The sequence below is a fragment of the Sebastes umbrosus genome, chromosome 6 (genome assembly GCF_015220745.1).
Source record: "Sebastes umbrosus isolate fSebUmb1 chromosome 6, fSebUmb1.pri, whole genome shotgun sequence".
In the NCBI taxonomy this organism is placed as follows: Eukaryota; Metazoa; Chordata; class Actinopteri; order Perciformes; family Sebastidae; genus Sebastes; species Sebastes umbrosus.
Genome location: NC_051274.1, coordinates 24,407,634 through 24,423,739, shown reverse-complemented (window position 1 = coordinate 24,423,739; position 16,106 = coordinate 24,407,634). Strand labels below are relative to the sequence as shown.

General features: G+C 40.3%; 1 protein-coding gene across 1 annotated transcript in view; it reads left to right on the top strand.

Moving 5' to 3' along the window:
- The first annotated feature begins 4,052 nt into the window (after positions 1-4,052).
- alx3 (ALX homeobox 3) overlaps positions 4,053-16,106 on the top strand; it is a 32,003-nt gene continuing 19,949 nt past the window's right edge. Inside the window, exons 1-2 of the mRNA XM_037771437.1 lie at positions 4,053-4,286; positions 5,258-5,375. The gene's annotated coding sequence lies outside the window, so the exon portion shown is untranslated. The remainder of the gene's footprint in view (positions 4,287-5,257; positions 5,376-16,106) is intronic.

Genomic DNA, 16,106 nt, shown 5'->3' with positions numbered 1-16,106 from the left:
CCTCCTCCTCCTCCTCTCTATAGCACCTACTGGCGTCCTGCAGTACGGCTGTGAATGAGCCACTGAAGTAAAGTACAACATCCTCCCCTCCCTTTTTTACAAAACACAACTTATCACGAGGTTGGTTTTCCTGCCTGCGGTTCACCACTTCTAGTGTGTGACTCGCCTCACGTAAACACATAGTTTATCACGCCTTTAAATTATGAAACAGGAGACACAATGTGCCGTGCCTCCTCTTGTCACAGCCGGGATTCTGCTGTATTACTCATCTCAAAGCCCTATGAATAACCGAGGTGATGGGATTGAATCATCGAGAGGATGGGGAGAAAAAATCATGTCTGATAAATTCGCCTCCCAGTGCATCAACACAGCGCTCCATCACTATCTGAAGCATCTTGACCTTGAGCATGCTTTTCTATTCGTCTCACACAACAGAGAGGGTAGAAGCTGCAGTGAGGATCCAGCTTTATGTCACGTTGTTAAATTGGAGCACAGGATGGAGGGTTAACGAGCCATCAGACTCGGCTGTGATTTACAGAGCCTTTTATCTATAAGAGTTTGGAGTCTGACTGCTAAAGACCCAGTAAATAGAGAAGAGACAGATCCTCAAGCAGCCATTATGCAAGAATACAACCTAAGAGTGCACCATCAAATATTGATTTTACTCTGGATGTGAAATCTGGCTTTGGAACAGGTGGAAGATAACATGTTTCCTCAATGGGATTTTATTCTTCAGCTCGAGAGTAAATTGTGAATGGTGGTGATGTTTATACATTTGGTGCTATTACGAGAATCCCATTCACCGTCAGTGGAGCACCGGCCCTTATCTCCATCCTCAGGAGAAACAGGTTGCCAGGTCACAAATTAAACATGCTGACGAACACCGGCGGGTGAAACCGGATCCGTGTCTCGAGGGGTGTTTCTTTGCAGCTGAGCCTCATGATTCAACTTCCTCCCTCTGCTCCCCCCTTTGCCTGCTGTCAATGGTGCAGTCCCAACTCCGTCAATGCACTGACACCTTTGCGTACTCCCCTCTGGGTGTGAGAGCACTGCCATTAGAAAGAGATGGACAAATGAGGAGGGAGGGATACTTCAGCTAGTCCCCTGACTGACTACTGCTGTTCTGTCCATGAATACGGAGAAAGAGCACCAGATTAGACTGTTATCAGGCCATTAAATAGACGTTATCGGTCACTATAAGCAACATAGATGTGGGTCATTAGGGGCCTACTACGCCCATTACGTTGTAAGTGAAAGTGAAACTTAAAAGCAACATGTTCTAACATGTTGTAAAACTGAATGAAACGTCACCTTTTAAACACAAACTTATTTAGGCTTAGGCAAAAAAACTACAACTTCTTCATGTTCAGGCAACAACAAACAGTTAGGTTTAGGCAATCAAACTACAACTTCTTTAGGTTTAGGCAATCAAACTACAACTTCTTTAGGTTAAGGCAATAAAACTACAACTTCTTTAGGTTAAGGCAACAAAACTACAACTTAATTAGGTTTAGGCAATAAAACTACATCTTCTTTAGGTTTAGGCAACAAAACTACAACTTCTTTAGGTTTAGGCAAAAAAAAGAAAGTTAGGTTACCTACTAGTAAGTGTAGTAGGCCCCTACTGACCCACATCTATGGGGCTTATACCGACTCATAACACCTATTTAATAGCCTGACAACAGTCTAATTGTCTGGAAAGAGAAACTGTAACAACGCTGGCTCAGGTGCAACACCAACAGAGCACTCTACCTGTCCTGTTTACAGAAATGCTGCTGATACAACAGCACTGAAAAGGTGGCGTTTTCGCATTTGTTGGCTGGTGTTAGCAAATTATAATGTTCCAGGACAGATATCTGATTAAGTACTCCTCCCCTGCCCTTTGCCTATTTCCATTTAATCGCCCATCCCCTGCTGTTCAAGTGACAAGAGGCTCATTAGCACTCTGGTAATGCTTCACTCCTCTTCCCTAGATAAAGAAACATTCACAAAAGTCATGACCGCACGAGGACAAGCAGGAGTATTGACACCTGTGATGAATGCGCAGCGGTAAAATCGATGGCAGAGGTTTGGCCTCAAGCTGGTGAAGCAAGACACCATCCTGTAGGAAATAATAGCATCTGAATGTGAGGCTGTGATTCTGTTGGATGAGCAGGACTAAGTCGGATTTTCTTCCAGAGGAATAGACAATAAAACTGTTAGATGAAAAAAATTCTGCAGGGAGTGTGAATTTACTACCAAGGTAGATTTTATCAGCTCGGAGAATTGACAGGCATGTTGTCTACTATCTATAAAATCCTGCCACTGGCATTTCAACATTCAAACATCTAAAAAGTCAGCAGAAACTTCATCTGTGCAGAGAAATCTCTCATTTGTCCATGACATTGCTGACTGTATCTTTCATATCTATCCAAAATGTAGAGATTATTTCATATTGGTTGAGTTCTCTGATAATATTCACATTATGAGGGTTCTTTTAAAATGGAGAAAAAACACTGCACTGCAAATCACTAATGCCAAATTCCTCCATTAGTGCCGCGTGTCCTGTCGCTGTCTGTGTGTGGGTGTGCGTGGGTGTGTGTGAGGAGAGGGGGCTGCTGAAAATAGATCAGACAGCTTATCATGTCAGCAGGATTACCACATCATCCATGTTTTATCCTCTAAAGAAAATTTGATGCAAGTGTAACCCAGCTGAGCAAAACAGGTTAAAATAGAAATTGATAAAGTTATAAACAATTGAACTATTGACTTAATGTTTTAATCTTTGTTATTATAAGACACTAGAGACGAAAAGAAATATTCCAGAGGACACGCCCATAATTTCACCTACATCTATAGAGGTAGCAGACCATTCTGGTAGATATTTCCTACCTGATAGAATGAGCTACTCTACTTGACTACACTTACAGACTTAGAGAGGTCTATCAGGCTAGCACAGGGGTCAGCAACCTGCGGCTCTGGAGCCACATGCGGCTCTTTAGCCCCTCTCCAGTGGCTCCCTGTGGATTTTTAAAAATGGAAATGAATAACTGTTTTTTGTTTACATTTTAATTTTTTATGTGTCATTGTTGTAGGTCTATGGTACGACGGAGTATTAAGGCCACATTGAAAAAATCGGAGATTTTGAGAATAAAGTCATATTACGAGAATAAAGTCAGACATTTACGAGAAAAGAAAGTCGTAATATTACGAGAATAATGTCATAATATTATAAAGTAGTAATTTAACGTGCTATTTTCTTTTTTTCTCGTAAAGTTATGACTTTATTCTCGTAATATTACGACTTTTTTCTCGTTAAGTTATGACTTTATTCTCGTAATATTACGACTTTTTTTTCTCGTTAAGTTATGACTTTATTCTCGTAATATTACAACTTTCTTTTCTCGTTAAGTTATGACTTTATTCTCTTAACATTACGACTTTTTTTCGTGAAGTTATGACTTTATTCTCTTAATATTACGACTTGTTTTCTCGTAAAGTTATGACTTTATTCTTGTAATATTAAGACTTTTTTTCTCGTTAAGTTATGACTGTATTCTCATAATATTACGACTTTTTTTCTCATAAACTTCTGACTTTATTTTCATAATATTACGGCTTTTTTTCTCGTAAACTTGACTTTATTTTCATAATATTACGACTTTTTTCTTGTAATCTTGACTTTATTTTCATAATATTGCGACTTTTTTTCTCGTAAACTTATGACTTTATTCTCATAATACTGAGACTTTATTCTCGTAGTATTACGACTTTTTTTCTCGAAATCTCAGATTTATGTTTTTTTCCTCAACGTGGCCCTAATACTCCGTCGTACCATAGACCTACAACAATGATACATAAAAATGAAAATGTAAACAAAAAACAGTTATTCATTTCCATTTTTAAAAATCCACAGGGAGCCACTGGAGAGAAGCTAAAGAGCTGCATGTGGCTCCAGAGCCAAAGGTTGCTGACCCCTGATCTAGTCTGACAGGATGAGCTACTGCAGGTCATTCTGAGCAGGTAGCTGTATCTGTCAGAACACCGGATGTATGACGTATACTGCAGCCAGCCACCAGGGGGCGTTGCCATGGAGCTGTCATCTCGCCCATCTTTATCTACAGTCTATGGTGACAACCAACAACGTTGAGCTTCACAAAACTTGAGAAACAGAAGGAACTAAGTCATAACAGTTGTTGAAATCGAGCAGTTATCAGATGACAGTGAGGCTGTTTCCCTTCAGAAGCCATGAGACCTCCGGTGTGTTGCCGGTTTCATCTTCATTAGTTGCTCTTCACCTGCCTCAGGTAAGCTAACGTTATTAGCTTCCTAGTACTGTTTAGCTAGTTTTGTTGTGTGTTAGCAACTGAAGTTACTGTACATGTAAAAGCCTGTTTTAGCATTTCACTGTAGTTTGTGAATATCAATGTATTTGATGTGTAAAGTTTAAGTTTCACCATGTTACTAGAAGAGGAAAAAAAGTTAATTTCATCTAATGTGGAGTTCTTAATCACTTTAATGTCAGGCTCCTCTTCATGTTGCAGGCTAGACATAATGAAGGGATTTGTCAATAGTTGTACTAATAGTTGTACTGTTACTGCTAATAGTTTTACTAATAGTTTAACTATTACTGCTATTAGTTTTACTATTATTGCTAATAGTTTTACTTTTACTGCTATTAGTTTTACTTTTAGTGCAAATAGTTTTACTGTTACTTCTAATGGTTTTACTGTAACTGCTTATAGTTTTACTGTTACTGCTAATAGTTTTACTATTATTGCTAATAGTTTTACTATTACTGCTAATAGTTTTATTGCTAATAGTTTTACTTTTACTGCTATTAGTTTTACTTTCACTGCTAATAGTTTTACTGTTACTAAGAGTATTTGTCAAATGATTGTGTTGACTATTGGGGAAACATGTACTGTGTTTCTACAGAAAAATACAATGTTTCTTCACTGAGAGAGTAAGGTGTGTAGTAAGGTTTAATGTGTAAGATGTGTGTTATTACTTCCTCCAATATTGGCTATGCGGAAACAGTTGAATCCTATTTTCATGTCTGATAATTGTATTGTGTCAATATGCAAAGCATATGTTGTTGCACAAAATAATTCTAATATCATTTGAGAATTTGAACTAGAGAGTAACAAATGATTTTTAATATGTTTAGTATTTACATTCAGTCAGTGTTTACTTTGATGTTGTTATGATCTATTGGGATGTTGTACAAATATGAAGGAAAGTAGAACAGAGACTATAAGCCTGTTTGTAAATGCAGGTTTGAGTGACAAGATCCAACGATTCCAGTAGATGGCGAGCATCCCAGCTGGATTTCCAGGAACCCGGATCGGATCTACACTGCCATCGAGACAGCCGGATGAACTACCTGCTTTGTGGTAGGATTGTGCCATTCACACGTACTGGTACCAGCTTGAACATACAACATACTTAGAGAGTGCACTCTGACAGATCAGACCTCCATCTGATCTGAACTCAAAGTAGACTTTGACCAGTTTTCCCTATGGTCATCAGACACTGACTTGGAAGTTATTTGAAACTTTGGAGAAATCCCACATAAGGACAAACATGCATAGTGACTTAAAGGTCTAGTGTGCAGGATCTGGCGGTATCTAGTGGTGAGGTGAGGAAATTGCAACCAACTGAAGCCTCTCCCGTGTGCCAAGCGTTTTGAAGAGCTATGGGGGCCAACGCAAAAACGCAAATGGCCCTCTCTAGAGCCAGTTGTTGTAAGGATAGTGTAGGTCAATTGGAGCAGAGCCAGTGCGTAGAATGTTTGTGTACATGGGAGGTGAGCTGTGAAGCAAGAGAGAGAGAGTGGTGGCGACGGCAGCAGCGAGTACCGTTATCGACTCCGTCCCAAGCAGGAAAAGTTAACAGAGTTTGGTTTGTCCGCTCTAGGCTACTGTAGAAACACAGCGGTGCAACATGGCGGACTCCCTATGTAGATATAAACGGCTCATTCTAAGGTAACAAAAACACAACAACTCTTATTTTCAGGTGATTATACACTAAAGAAAACATACTTATTAATATTATATTCCATTTCTGCCAATAGATCCCCCTAATTGTTACACATTGGTCCTTTATGATGATCACCAAAATAAGCTTCTTTAAAGGACAATTTTCTTTGGTTTAAAGAGCCCAGTTTTTTATTTTTCAAATCCATGTAAATGGTGCATTTGTTTTGCTACTCATAGGCAAACCAAAGCTGCAGTTAACGGAATTCACTTGTGTTGTCGTGTTTATGGTTGTTGTACCCAAATGTAGCTCCTTCCGAACCTAGAGCGACGTGTACCGTGTTTTGGAGCAATTATAATACAACAACCTGATTGGGAAATTGCTTTGCAAAACTAATCTGAATGTTCATTTCCAAAATCAGCGAATTGTGAAATGAAACAAATGTCACAATTTTTGTTTGCCATGCTTCTGCCGGCTGCTTTAACATGACATTTAAAGGTCATAGCGTAAAGTGAGGCTCAGAGAGCATTAAAGTCATCCCCGTAGATCTTGGTGATATAGTGTGAACACTGGTCCTCCTGGTGGTGCCCTCCAGTAGACCAGATGGCTGCTCAGACCCTGCTGTTCAAGGCTGTACAGTAAAGAGAAATATGCAAACGGTAAAGACTTCCCGCCAGTCCATAGATCAATGTGCATTCATCCTCATCTAATGCATAATGAAAACTCATTTGGGTCTTGTTGGTATTAATGGGCATGAGACAGTTTGCCCTGATAGAAACAACTAATTGGGAGCTGTTGTTTCTCAGGTTCCCTGTAAACTGAACAGTATGGGTGAATATTAACTCACATCATTTACAGTTTTTTACTTTATTATGCAATATGGCTAAACATAGATACCTCAGCAGTGCAGTGATATGAACCACTGTGACTAGAGGAGCGTTTTTAAACACAGCGACATGATACACCAAAACCCCACAGACACAGTCAGTGACCTGTGAAAAGTCCACCTCAGCCACACCTCAATGACTAATCTCTGCAACGACTGATGGCATGACAGCGCTTAAAGAAACAGAGCGTACGCCGTCTTTTATGTAACAACATAAAAGACTGTGAACAAAGTGTTTGCACCCTGGCTGTTGTGATCCTGTCAGCTGCGTTCTTGTCAAAAATCTGCTCTTCCTGGGGACGGCCACGATGTGTTCATCATGTGTATGTGTGTGTGGCCGCATCATGTTCTCATCCCAATTCATCTTTGTCAGACCCCTTGGCGTCCCTTTTCGGTTGCAGTAAACGAATGCTCAACATTGTGAATTAAACAAAAGACTTTCTTAGGTTTACGGCTGGGACACACTGGGAACGTGAGCAACGCGTGACGGCTGCCTCGCTGAACTACTGCGTCTCTCATGCGTGTGGTGTCCACACCAGCAGCGTCTCTGCTGCTGCTGCTGGGCTGCTACTGCCAGCCATTTCTTTGTACATCGAGTCTGCCTTTCATAATGGCCCTTTCTTTTCATTATAAATGTCATTTATGCTTATTTTTTTTACAGAAAAAGGTTAAGAAGTGAGTGCTCATTTGTAATAATCCACAATTAAAAGCCAGCACTATTCATTTATGGAGCCGTGCATTTTCCCTAACACTGTCCTGCAAATATTTCAGAATAAAAGCCTTGTTTTTCCATGTCTGGATACATATTCTACAGATATAGACATTGAAACTGTAGTAATGTAACTGGTATTATGTCAGAATACGATGAAAAGATAATTTTCACGGTCTATCTTTTCTGGGAATCGCACACGGCCTGCAGAAAAAATTGGCGAGACCACAAATCTCTGAGCCGCGCTGCTCATGCGGACTGTGTGGCCGCTCCAACCTGTTAAACATTGACGCTGAAATAAAAAGCAACAGGTTCCACGACGCACACGCGCTGCTCAAATTCCCAGTGTGGCCCAGTCGCCGCAACAAAACCACTTAGTTAGGTTTATTGATATACATTGATATTATTCTGGAGGCTATTTAACATGATGGGGAAAAAATACTGCAGCTTGCTCATGTTCGTGCATATTGCAAGCGCGCGCCGGGAAACCACAAAGTCGCCGCGTCATCACAGTAAACAGTAACTGCCTTTCAGTGACGATATGAATGGAGTATAGAATTTCAACAACATTTGCAATATAAATAAACATGCCGTCACTGTCTGAATCTATTTTATTTCAAAATAAACACTTATAAGAGGGAAACTGAGTCAGTCCTTTCTGACTTCTTTCATTTTCCAGTAGTTATAGTTTATGCAAGTGCTGTCCATTGGAACGGAGAGATCCATGACAGGATTTCATGTTGTGACGGTCATCCTGTGGCTAGCAACCATGCTAGCGACAGGTACGGCATGTTGGTAGCTAAGCTAGCTAGTTAGATAATAAAATAACGTTTGCTATAGATAATTCCATAAATACAGTACAAGACTTTTGTTGACCAAGTAGAGCGCAGATGGGAATAGTCTGAGATGCCTTATTGGTGTTATTGTTCCTCACTGTGGAAACTACAAGCTGCTACGAGCTAGCTGCTGCCCAAATCCTGTCATGGATCTCTCCGTTCCAATGGATAGCACTTGCATAAACTATAACTACTGGAAAATGCAAAAAGAAGTCAGAAAGGTATGACACATTTTGCCTTGTTAACATAAAATAAATCCAGAAAGGGACACCATGTTTATTTACAATACAAATGTGGTTGAAATTTTAGACTCCATTCATATTTCCACTTACAGGCAATTAGTGTTTACCGGGATGACGCTGTCACCTTGTGGTTTCCCGGCGCGCCTTCGCAATATGCACGTACATGAGCAAGTATTTTTTCCATCATGTTATATAGCCTCCAGAATAATATCAATGTTTTAAAAATGGCCGTTGTTTCCCTTTAATACAAGATATTTACTGAAATTTAAATAACGCAACATGCCATATGTATATTAGGAGTGCAGGCTTGGATACCATTATCTCAACCAGCTCCCATGCCAATAGATAACTTATGCAGTGAGGCTTATTTATTCATGGACAAACCCCTAATGGACCAATGAGATTTAAAGGCCACTGCTCGAAAACATACCACAGTGTGACTCATGTTCCCCTGCCTCTAATACATCAGCCAGCACTCTGTAAAGACTGCAGTGCTTAAACTAGGCTGCCCTGAATAAGGAAAAGCCAGGAAGTCAAACTCTGAACAAAAAGTAGATTTTATCTTTTTGTATCCACTATTTGGAAGAGGAGGATAAAAAACATTGTCTTGTAATTCAACAAGCATCGCTTCTTCACAAGTCTTTACAGTGTTTTGGTTGCAAATTAAAAAATCTAACGTGTGTTTTTTCTCAGTATCATATTCCCAGCTCAGGGTGTGTTTTTGCTTTTGTTAGAGTGGTCTTTGCAGAAGTCCACTTGTCACATTGCAAGCTAATTCAAAACAATGCAGTTTGGAGCTGCAACAATTAATTGATTAGTTGTTGACTATTAAATTAATCTCCATCTAATTTGATAATCGATTAATCGGTTTGAGTAATTTTTTAAGAAAAAAAAAATAATTCTCTGATTCCTTCTTAAATGTGAATATTTTCTGGTTTCTTTACTCCTCTATGACAGTAAACTGAATATCTTTGAGTTGTGGACAAAACAAGACATTTGAGGACGTCATCTTGGGCTTTGGGAAAGACTGATTGACATTTTTCACCATTTTCTGGCATTTTATAGACCAAACAACTAATCGATTAATCGAGAAAATAATCAACAGATTAATCGACAATGAAAATAATCGTTAGTCGCAGCCCTAATGCAGTTTCTAAGTAACATGACAGAAATGTAAATAACTGATCATCTTAAAATTGTTGCTTACAGTTTTCTGTATATAAAATTGTTGTTTAACCTGTGCTTACATTTTATGCACTCGTCCTCTCATTCAATTATATTATGTTTATTACTGAGGCCGTAGTTAGTGTTGTTCTGTTCTGCGCTATATTTAGATGTGTTTTTCTAATTTCCCCCCTCATGTTTGTAAATGGGAGGTGAGCAAAACATTAGAAAATTACGAACTCAATAATAAACATATACCGTAGTTACACTATTAACACTTTTCTTTTCTAACAGTGTCAATTAAAAAAGCACATTATAATATTTGTAATGTTAGAATTAGCGGCTGAGCTGTTGTATTGGATTACATTAGATTTTAAGGCGTACCTAATAATGTGCCCACTGAGTGTAATCTTATGATGAAAGTTATGATTCAGGAAGAGCCACTGTGACATTGTTGCGCCCTCTACTGGTTAGAATTGTATCAGCACCATATAATGTGAATTTGAAGACCAGCCAGCATTATTTCAATACAGTTAGTTTCCTCAGTCTGTGAGAGAAGAATAGAGGAAGTTGTCAGAGAAAACCTGCACACATTGACGTTATATTATAAAAAGGTGTTTGCTTTGTATTGTTGTTCTGTTTACAGTGGTTAGTTTAGTCTGTCTACAAGATCCGTAAATTACAAATATTGATTAATTTTCCAAATGTTTGCACAATCGGTCTCACGTCTCAGAACGATTAGCGTGGTAATCTTGTCGCCTCCCTCCATCTCCTCTCCGGCTGTCGAGGCAGGCTGCTGAGACCTCTGTTGAGGGAGGGAGGGAGGGCTTCGTTGCCATCTGGGCTGCAGCAGGGAGTGGCGAGCAAGATACATATTTATGTACCATCAGCAAGACACATGGAGGAATAAGAGTCTCTTTTACGATTGAAGATAACAAGAGACGACATTAAACAATATAATCCATCAAAATAACAGAGCTGTAAGTGTGGTCTTAATATAAATCAAAGGATACAAACATCCACTAAGTACTATACATACAAACATTCACAGATACAATAAAATAGATACTTAAAGGGATAGTTTGGGTATTATGAAGTGGGGTTGTTTGAGGTACTTATCCATAGTCAGTGTATTACCTACAGTAAATGACAGTCGGCGTGCTCACAGCTTGGAGAAACCGGAGCAAAGCAATGCACTGCTGTGGTTGGGGAAGACAGAAAAAAATATTTTAGTCACCTAAAAGAAGGCTCACCTAAAAAAATCAATATCATTTTAGGTGTACGCTATATTTAGAATATTTTCACCGGTTTATCTTGCCATCAGACGGCCCTTTCCTTCTCCTTTCCGACAGGGAACTGAACTGAAAGTGAAACTTATCTATGCTCTCTCAAAAGCATCGGAAAGTAATATAGCGTACACTTAAACTGATATCAATTTGTTTTAGGTGAGCCTTTCTTTTAGGTGGCTAAATTAAATTTTTCTGCCGTCCTCAGCAATGTATTGCTTTGCTCCGGTGTCGGTACTCCTGTCTGTTGGGGCGTGCCGACCGTCATTTACTGCAAGTAATACACTGACTATGGATAAGTACCTCATACAACCCCACTTCAAAACACCCAAACTGTCCCTTTAATAAGTTGTTTGAAACTGCCCGGCTCTGCAGAGTACCTAGCTTCAGGGTCTGTTGTGAATTATTCTGGGATGACAGCATGCTGCAGGGCTGTGTTTACTTTAGGAAACTCCTGGAAAAAAGCTATTCTTCAGAGTGAAAAGTTAAGGTAGTGTATTCATAAAAGCTCAATAAAAAACAATTATGCTCTTCTCGAATAGAAGCGAATATAGTGGGGTGTGCCATAAAAATCATGAGTTATGAGTCTAATAACGGGGAGCATAATGAGCACAAACGGCAAAAGTATACATAGTGAAACTCAATAAATGTGGATTTTTAATGTTGCTTGGTCACTGAATGCTGGGTCTGGGGGTTTTTCAGCTGAGAGCAGGGCTGATATACCTGCTCTGCTCTCCAGCCTGATTCCCTCGCCATGTTCAGATTCGTGTCTTCATCAGTAACAAGGCCGGCAGTCACTGTGATAAATTCTGCTGTTGTTCAGACGCCTTCGTACAGAGACTGGCCAGCCGCCAGCTCTATCAGCAGACAGCTCTGTCTCTTCTTTCCCTCTCTCTCCTGGAGACAAACGACCTCATCTCTGCCACCGCTCTGTGGCCGCCATCGATTATCGCTGCTCGCTGTGTCATTATCTCGTCGCCTCACCCTCCCCTTCTACCTCGCTCTCATTTAATTCCTTGTTTTCTTCACACCCTGTTTCATTATTGATTTGCAGGGTGACACGATCTCGATGTCTCTTTTCGCAGTGTGCTCTGTTTTTTATATACAGCAATAGTAAAGCCTGCAAGCTAAAAGCAAAGATAATAACTGCAGCAGCCGTCCACTATATATTAACGTGCTTCTCACAAGCTGTGGGTTTGACAGGATGGTTCAAATGATTAAGCAAGAGTGTCACTCTTGCTGTAAAGATGCTTAACTTTGGGGTCAGCAGCATGTTGCCTGAGTTAAAATCAGCCACCGCAGCCATGAAAGCTGGCAACAGTCTGCCATTAAAACCATAAACAACAGAGTAAAGGGTGAAATGACCTGGTCATAAAATCTGGCTAGTCACTGGGTTTGATGTACAGTTCTGGGCTCTATAAAAACCGCCTTTGCTCTGAGCTCCACGGCCATTAGTGGGAATGATTATCGCCATATATTTCAACCTGTAGTCGCCTACTGAAGTTTTAGGTAATAGCAACTCCAAGGTCTTGCTCGTGACAGTAGGGAAAACAAATGATTATTATAAGAGGGTAAAGGTAATTGGCCATAATTCACAAGGCCCACAAAAGAGTTTCTGGCCGTAATCAAAGCTGGTTTCCATACACTGAAGGTGCCTGTTTGACAGGCCGTTTGTCTGGCTGCAAGTTGTTACACTCCCGGCTCTCCATATACGTGCCAACTTTAAGAGGAAAATTATTTTAATGATATCATTTCATCATGCAGTCGCACAATATCTAAAAGCATATTCAGGCTTCGGGACAATTATCAATTACAAGACCTTGTTCTATTTATTTACAGGATATAGAGGTGAAATGCAGGAGGAAGCATTCAGATCCTTTACTCATGTCAAAAGTAAAACTACCTCAAATTTGCACTTAAGTACAGCATCTAACTATGTAATTATAAGTAATCTCTGTCTGTGTGTCATTCTGTGTGTCTCTTCTGATCTACTTCACACTTGGGGGTGTATTACTGGGGACCCAAGGGAGTGCAGATGGTGGCGCTATAACATTTTGGCCTGTAACATTGTCAACCATAACTCTCAGAGACAAAATTTTGTTCCCTGGATTTTGTAGGTCCAGACAATCTATCCATATAAGCCAAACCCATTTGCGTCTTGACAGATTTTCCGCCATTTTGAATTTTGTCCAAATCAGATTTTTTGCTACTCCTCCTACAAATTTTGAGCAATTGTCATCAAATTTGGTACAGAACATCTCTAGACAAAGCTGGACAAAGTTAACATTTTTTTTTTCTGTTACATACAGTTTTGCTATAGCTGGCCCTCAAAGTTAGCTCAAATACATTGGGCGGGGCTTATATTACAAAGAATGTCCTATCTCCTGAATGCTTTGTGCTATTGGGACCATATTTGGTGGGCATGGGTAGATATGATGTCTGAATGACCATGACAAATTTGGTGCTTCGGCCAATAGGTGGCGCTGTAGCAGCGTCACTTATGAGACTTTTGGGTGTGTAGTCTTTGCAGTCACGTATTTTCACAGTCTTATACTTCAACAGTTTTACAACAAACTGCGACTTTCTTGACTTGCAAAATTATCTTTTAAATTGACAAACATCATATGTGTAAATCATGGTGCAATTCAAACGGGATCAAAATAATATTTGTCGCCGTTGACTACTGTTCATATTTTTGTTGAAATAAAGACCCATGGTGGTCCACTGGAAGGGGACTTCACCTCTCTATCAGCCCGTTCTGGACGGGCACTGGACTAGTGTGATTAAATATACTGTACTTACATTCCACCACTGGTAAAATGTTCAAAGCTGAAAATCTGATTACATTTTCAATTGCCAAATTAGTACTAATAATATACAGAACTTTCACCTTTTATAAGCACAGTTAAAGACATAGACCAATGGCAAACATTTGTATTCACTGTTCATAAATCAAAAATAGTGGATACAAGTGCAAGACATCAAATTCCATTAATCACCACTAGATGGTATCATTAATGTCACTGTGCTTCAGGGAGTGACATGATGATGACTAGCCGGCTTGACGCTTGAAAGTCCGTCCACATTATAAATGTTAGTCTGTTGCTACAGGACAAATACAAGCTGCATGTTGCACTGTGGGACGCGTTGTGCTCCAAAACCAGGATGTCATTATCCCTGTGAAGTTCATTGTGAATCTTAAATTAATGCTGTCTGACTGTGTTTCATCACACAGCAAGTAGACCGAAGTAGATACACAACTCTGAATGGGTATACACACTGATATCTGATATCAACTGGTATTCCAGCACTGAAGTTAGCTGGCCAGATAAAACAAACACTAGTTTCTGGCTGTAACTATAGATAGCGTGAAATTAATTTAAGCAATAGAAGTCATATTAACTTGTGTGCAGGAAATCTATTCTAGCTTCCCAATAAAACAGCAAGAAGCTGCACAAAGCAAACTTTGCAGCAAGTCTTAAAAGTAAAGCAATAAAAATTTATAGTGGCTTTAAAAAAAAATGACACTTACTTTGTCATGGACACACACAGACTTCAATAAGCACAGTTGCCTGTTTGATACACAAAGGCTGCTGCTCTCTAGTCTTTTTCCTCGGGGTCAAAGGTAAAGCCCTGACCTGGTGAGGCCAACATGCTCTTGTTAATAAAACAATAAACAGCAGTCTTCTCTCAATAACCCCCCAGTCAGCACCCTCGCCCTTTCTGAAACCAGCACTTTCATCCCCTTCCTCTTAACCCAAACTACAACGAGCATACAGGCATGCAAGGAGGGCGTGCACATACGAATGCATCATTTTGAACAAACCACAGGAATATAAGTCTCATAATCATGATGCATGCTATATCCTGTTTACACATGAGTGCTAAGAGGGACTTTAATAAGACTTTATTTACTCTTTGCCCACCATATGTGATGTTCCCGAGTGTTTGAAATCTAAGATCAGTCACAGAGGGGGGGCCCCGTGGCTCCCAGGACACCTAATACTCTGCGTGCTCCAGGGCCGGTGAGAAGAAAAAGAGCACAATTGGATTAGATACCAAAATAGGGTCAGTGTTTGTTTTAATCAATCTGGTGACACAGGGAGCTCTTGAAAGCACCGGGTAGAGAGAGCCTGGAGAGAGGGAAAACGAGAGAGAGAGTTAAGGAGACGGATAGTGAAAGAGAAGGAGAAAGGGGGAAAAGAGAGACGGAGAGGGCAGCCGGGGTGATTGGTCCCCAGGCTATGGCTGGATAATGGAGACTAGAGGCTGGAGGGGAAGCTGTCTGGGGGGTGGCTGGCCTTTCAGAGTTCACTGTCAGGTCTCCAAACCAAGGGGACAGTGGTCACTTCCACTATCCCAGCATTCGTCACAATGAGCTTTGACAAACATGCGGTGAAGCTGGTTTGTTTTCCTCACAACACCAACAAGTCATCTGAGAGAGAGTGCCTCTGAAGAAGTGAGCATCCATGAAATTGATGATTTATCTCAACAACAACTGTTGGTTTTGTGTTGACGGGGATTCAAATGGAGTTGTTCTGAAATCTGAGGCTGGGAATGTCAACTGTCTGGTCTAAGCCCGGGCTATCTGATTACCAGCACAGTTCTAAGTTTAGATAGTGAGAGAGCTAAAGCTTGTGATTGAGGAAGATAGTGTGCACTATCAGGCAGAGAAAGATCTAGTGTCAGTGCAACGTTTTTGGCTTTTTTTCCATCTAGGCTGTTGCAAGATTACGCTCCCTCGCCAAGTCAGTGAATTGTGGCTCTTGGGGAGCGAATCGTGGTCGCAGCTGACTAGACTTTCCATAGCAGGGCTTAAAATCCTTACTGGGATACACCGCTGAATTTCAGATGTCAAAAATGATTTTCCTTCGTCCCGGGACAAATTCAGTCTGTGTTGTGGGGGGAACATTCACTATCGTTTCCCATGGACAGAAACAAAAAGAGCAGTATTCTTCTGTGATGTCACATCTCAGCTCCCCGAAGAACGAACAGGAAAAGACAGAAAGGGTCGGTGGATTCTTG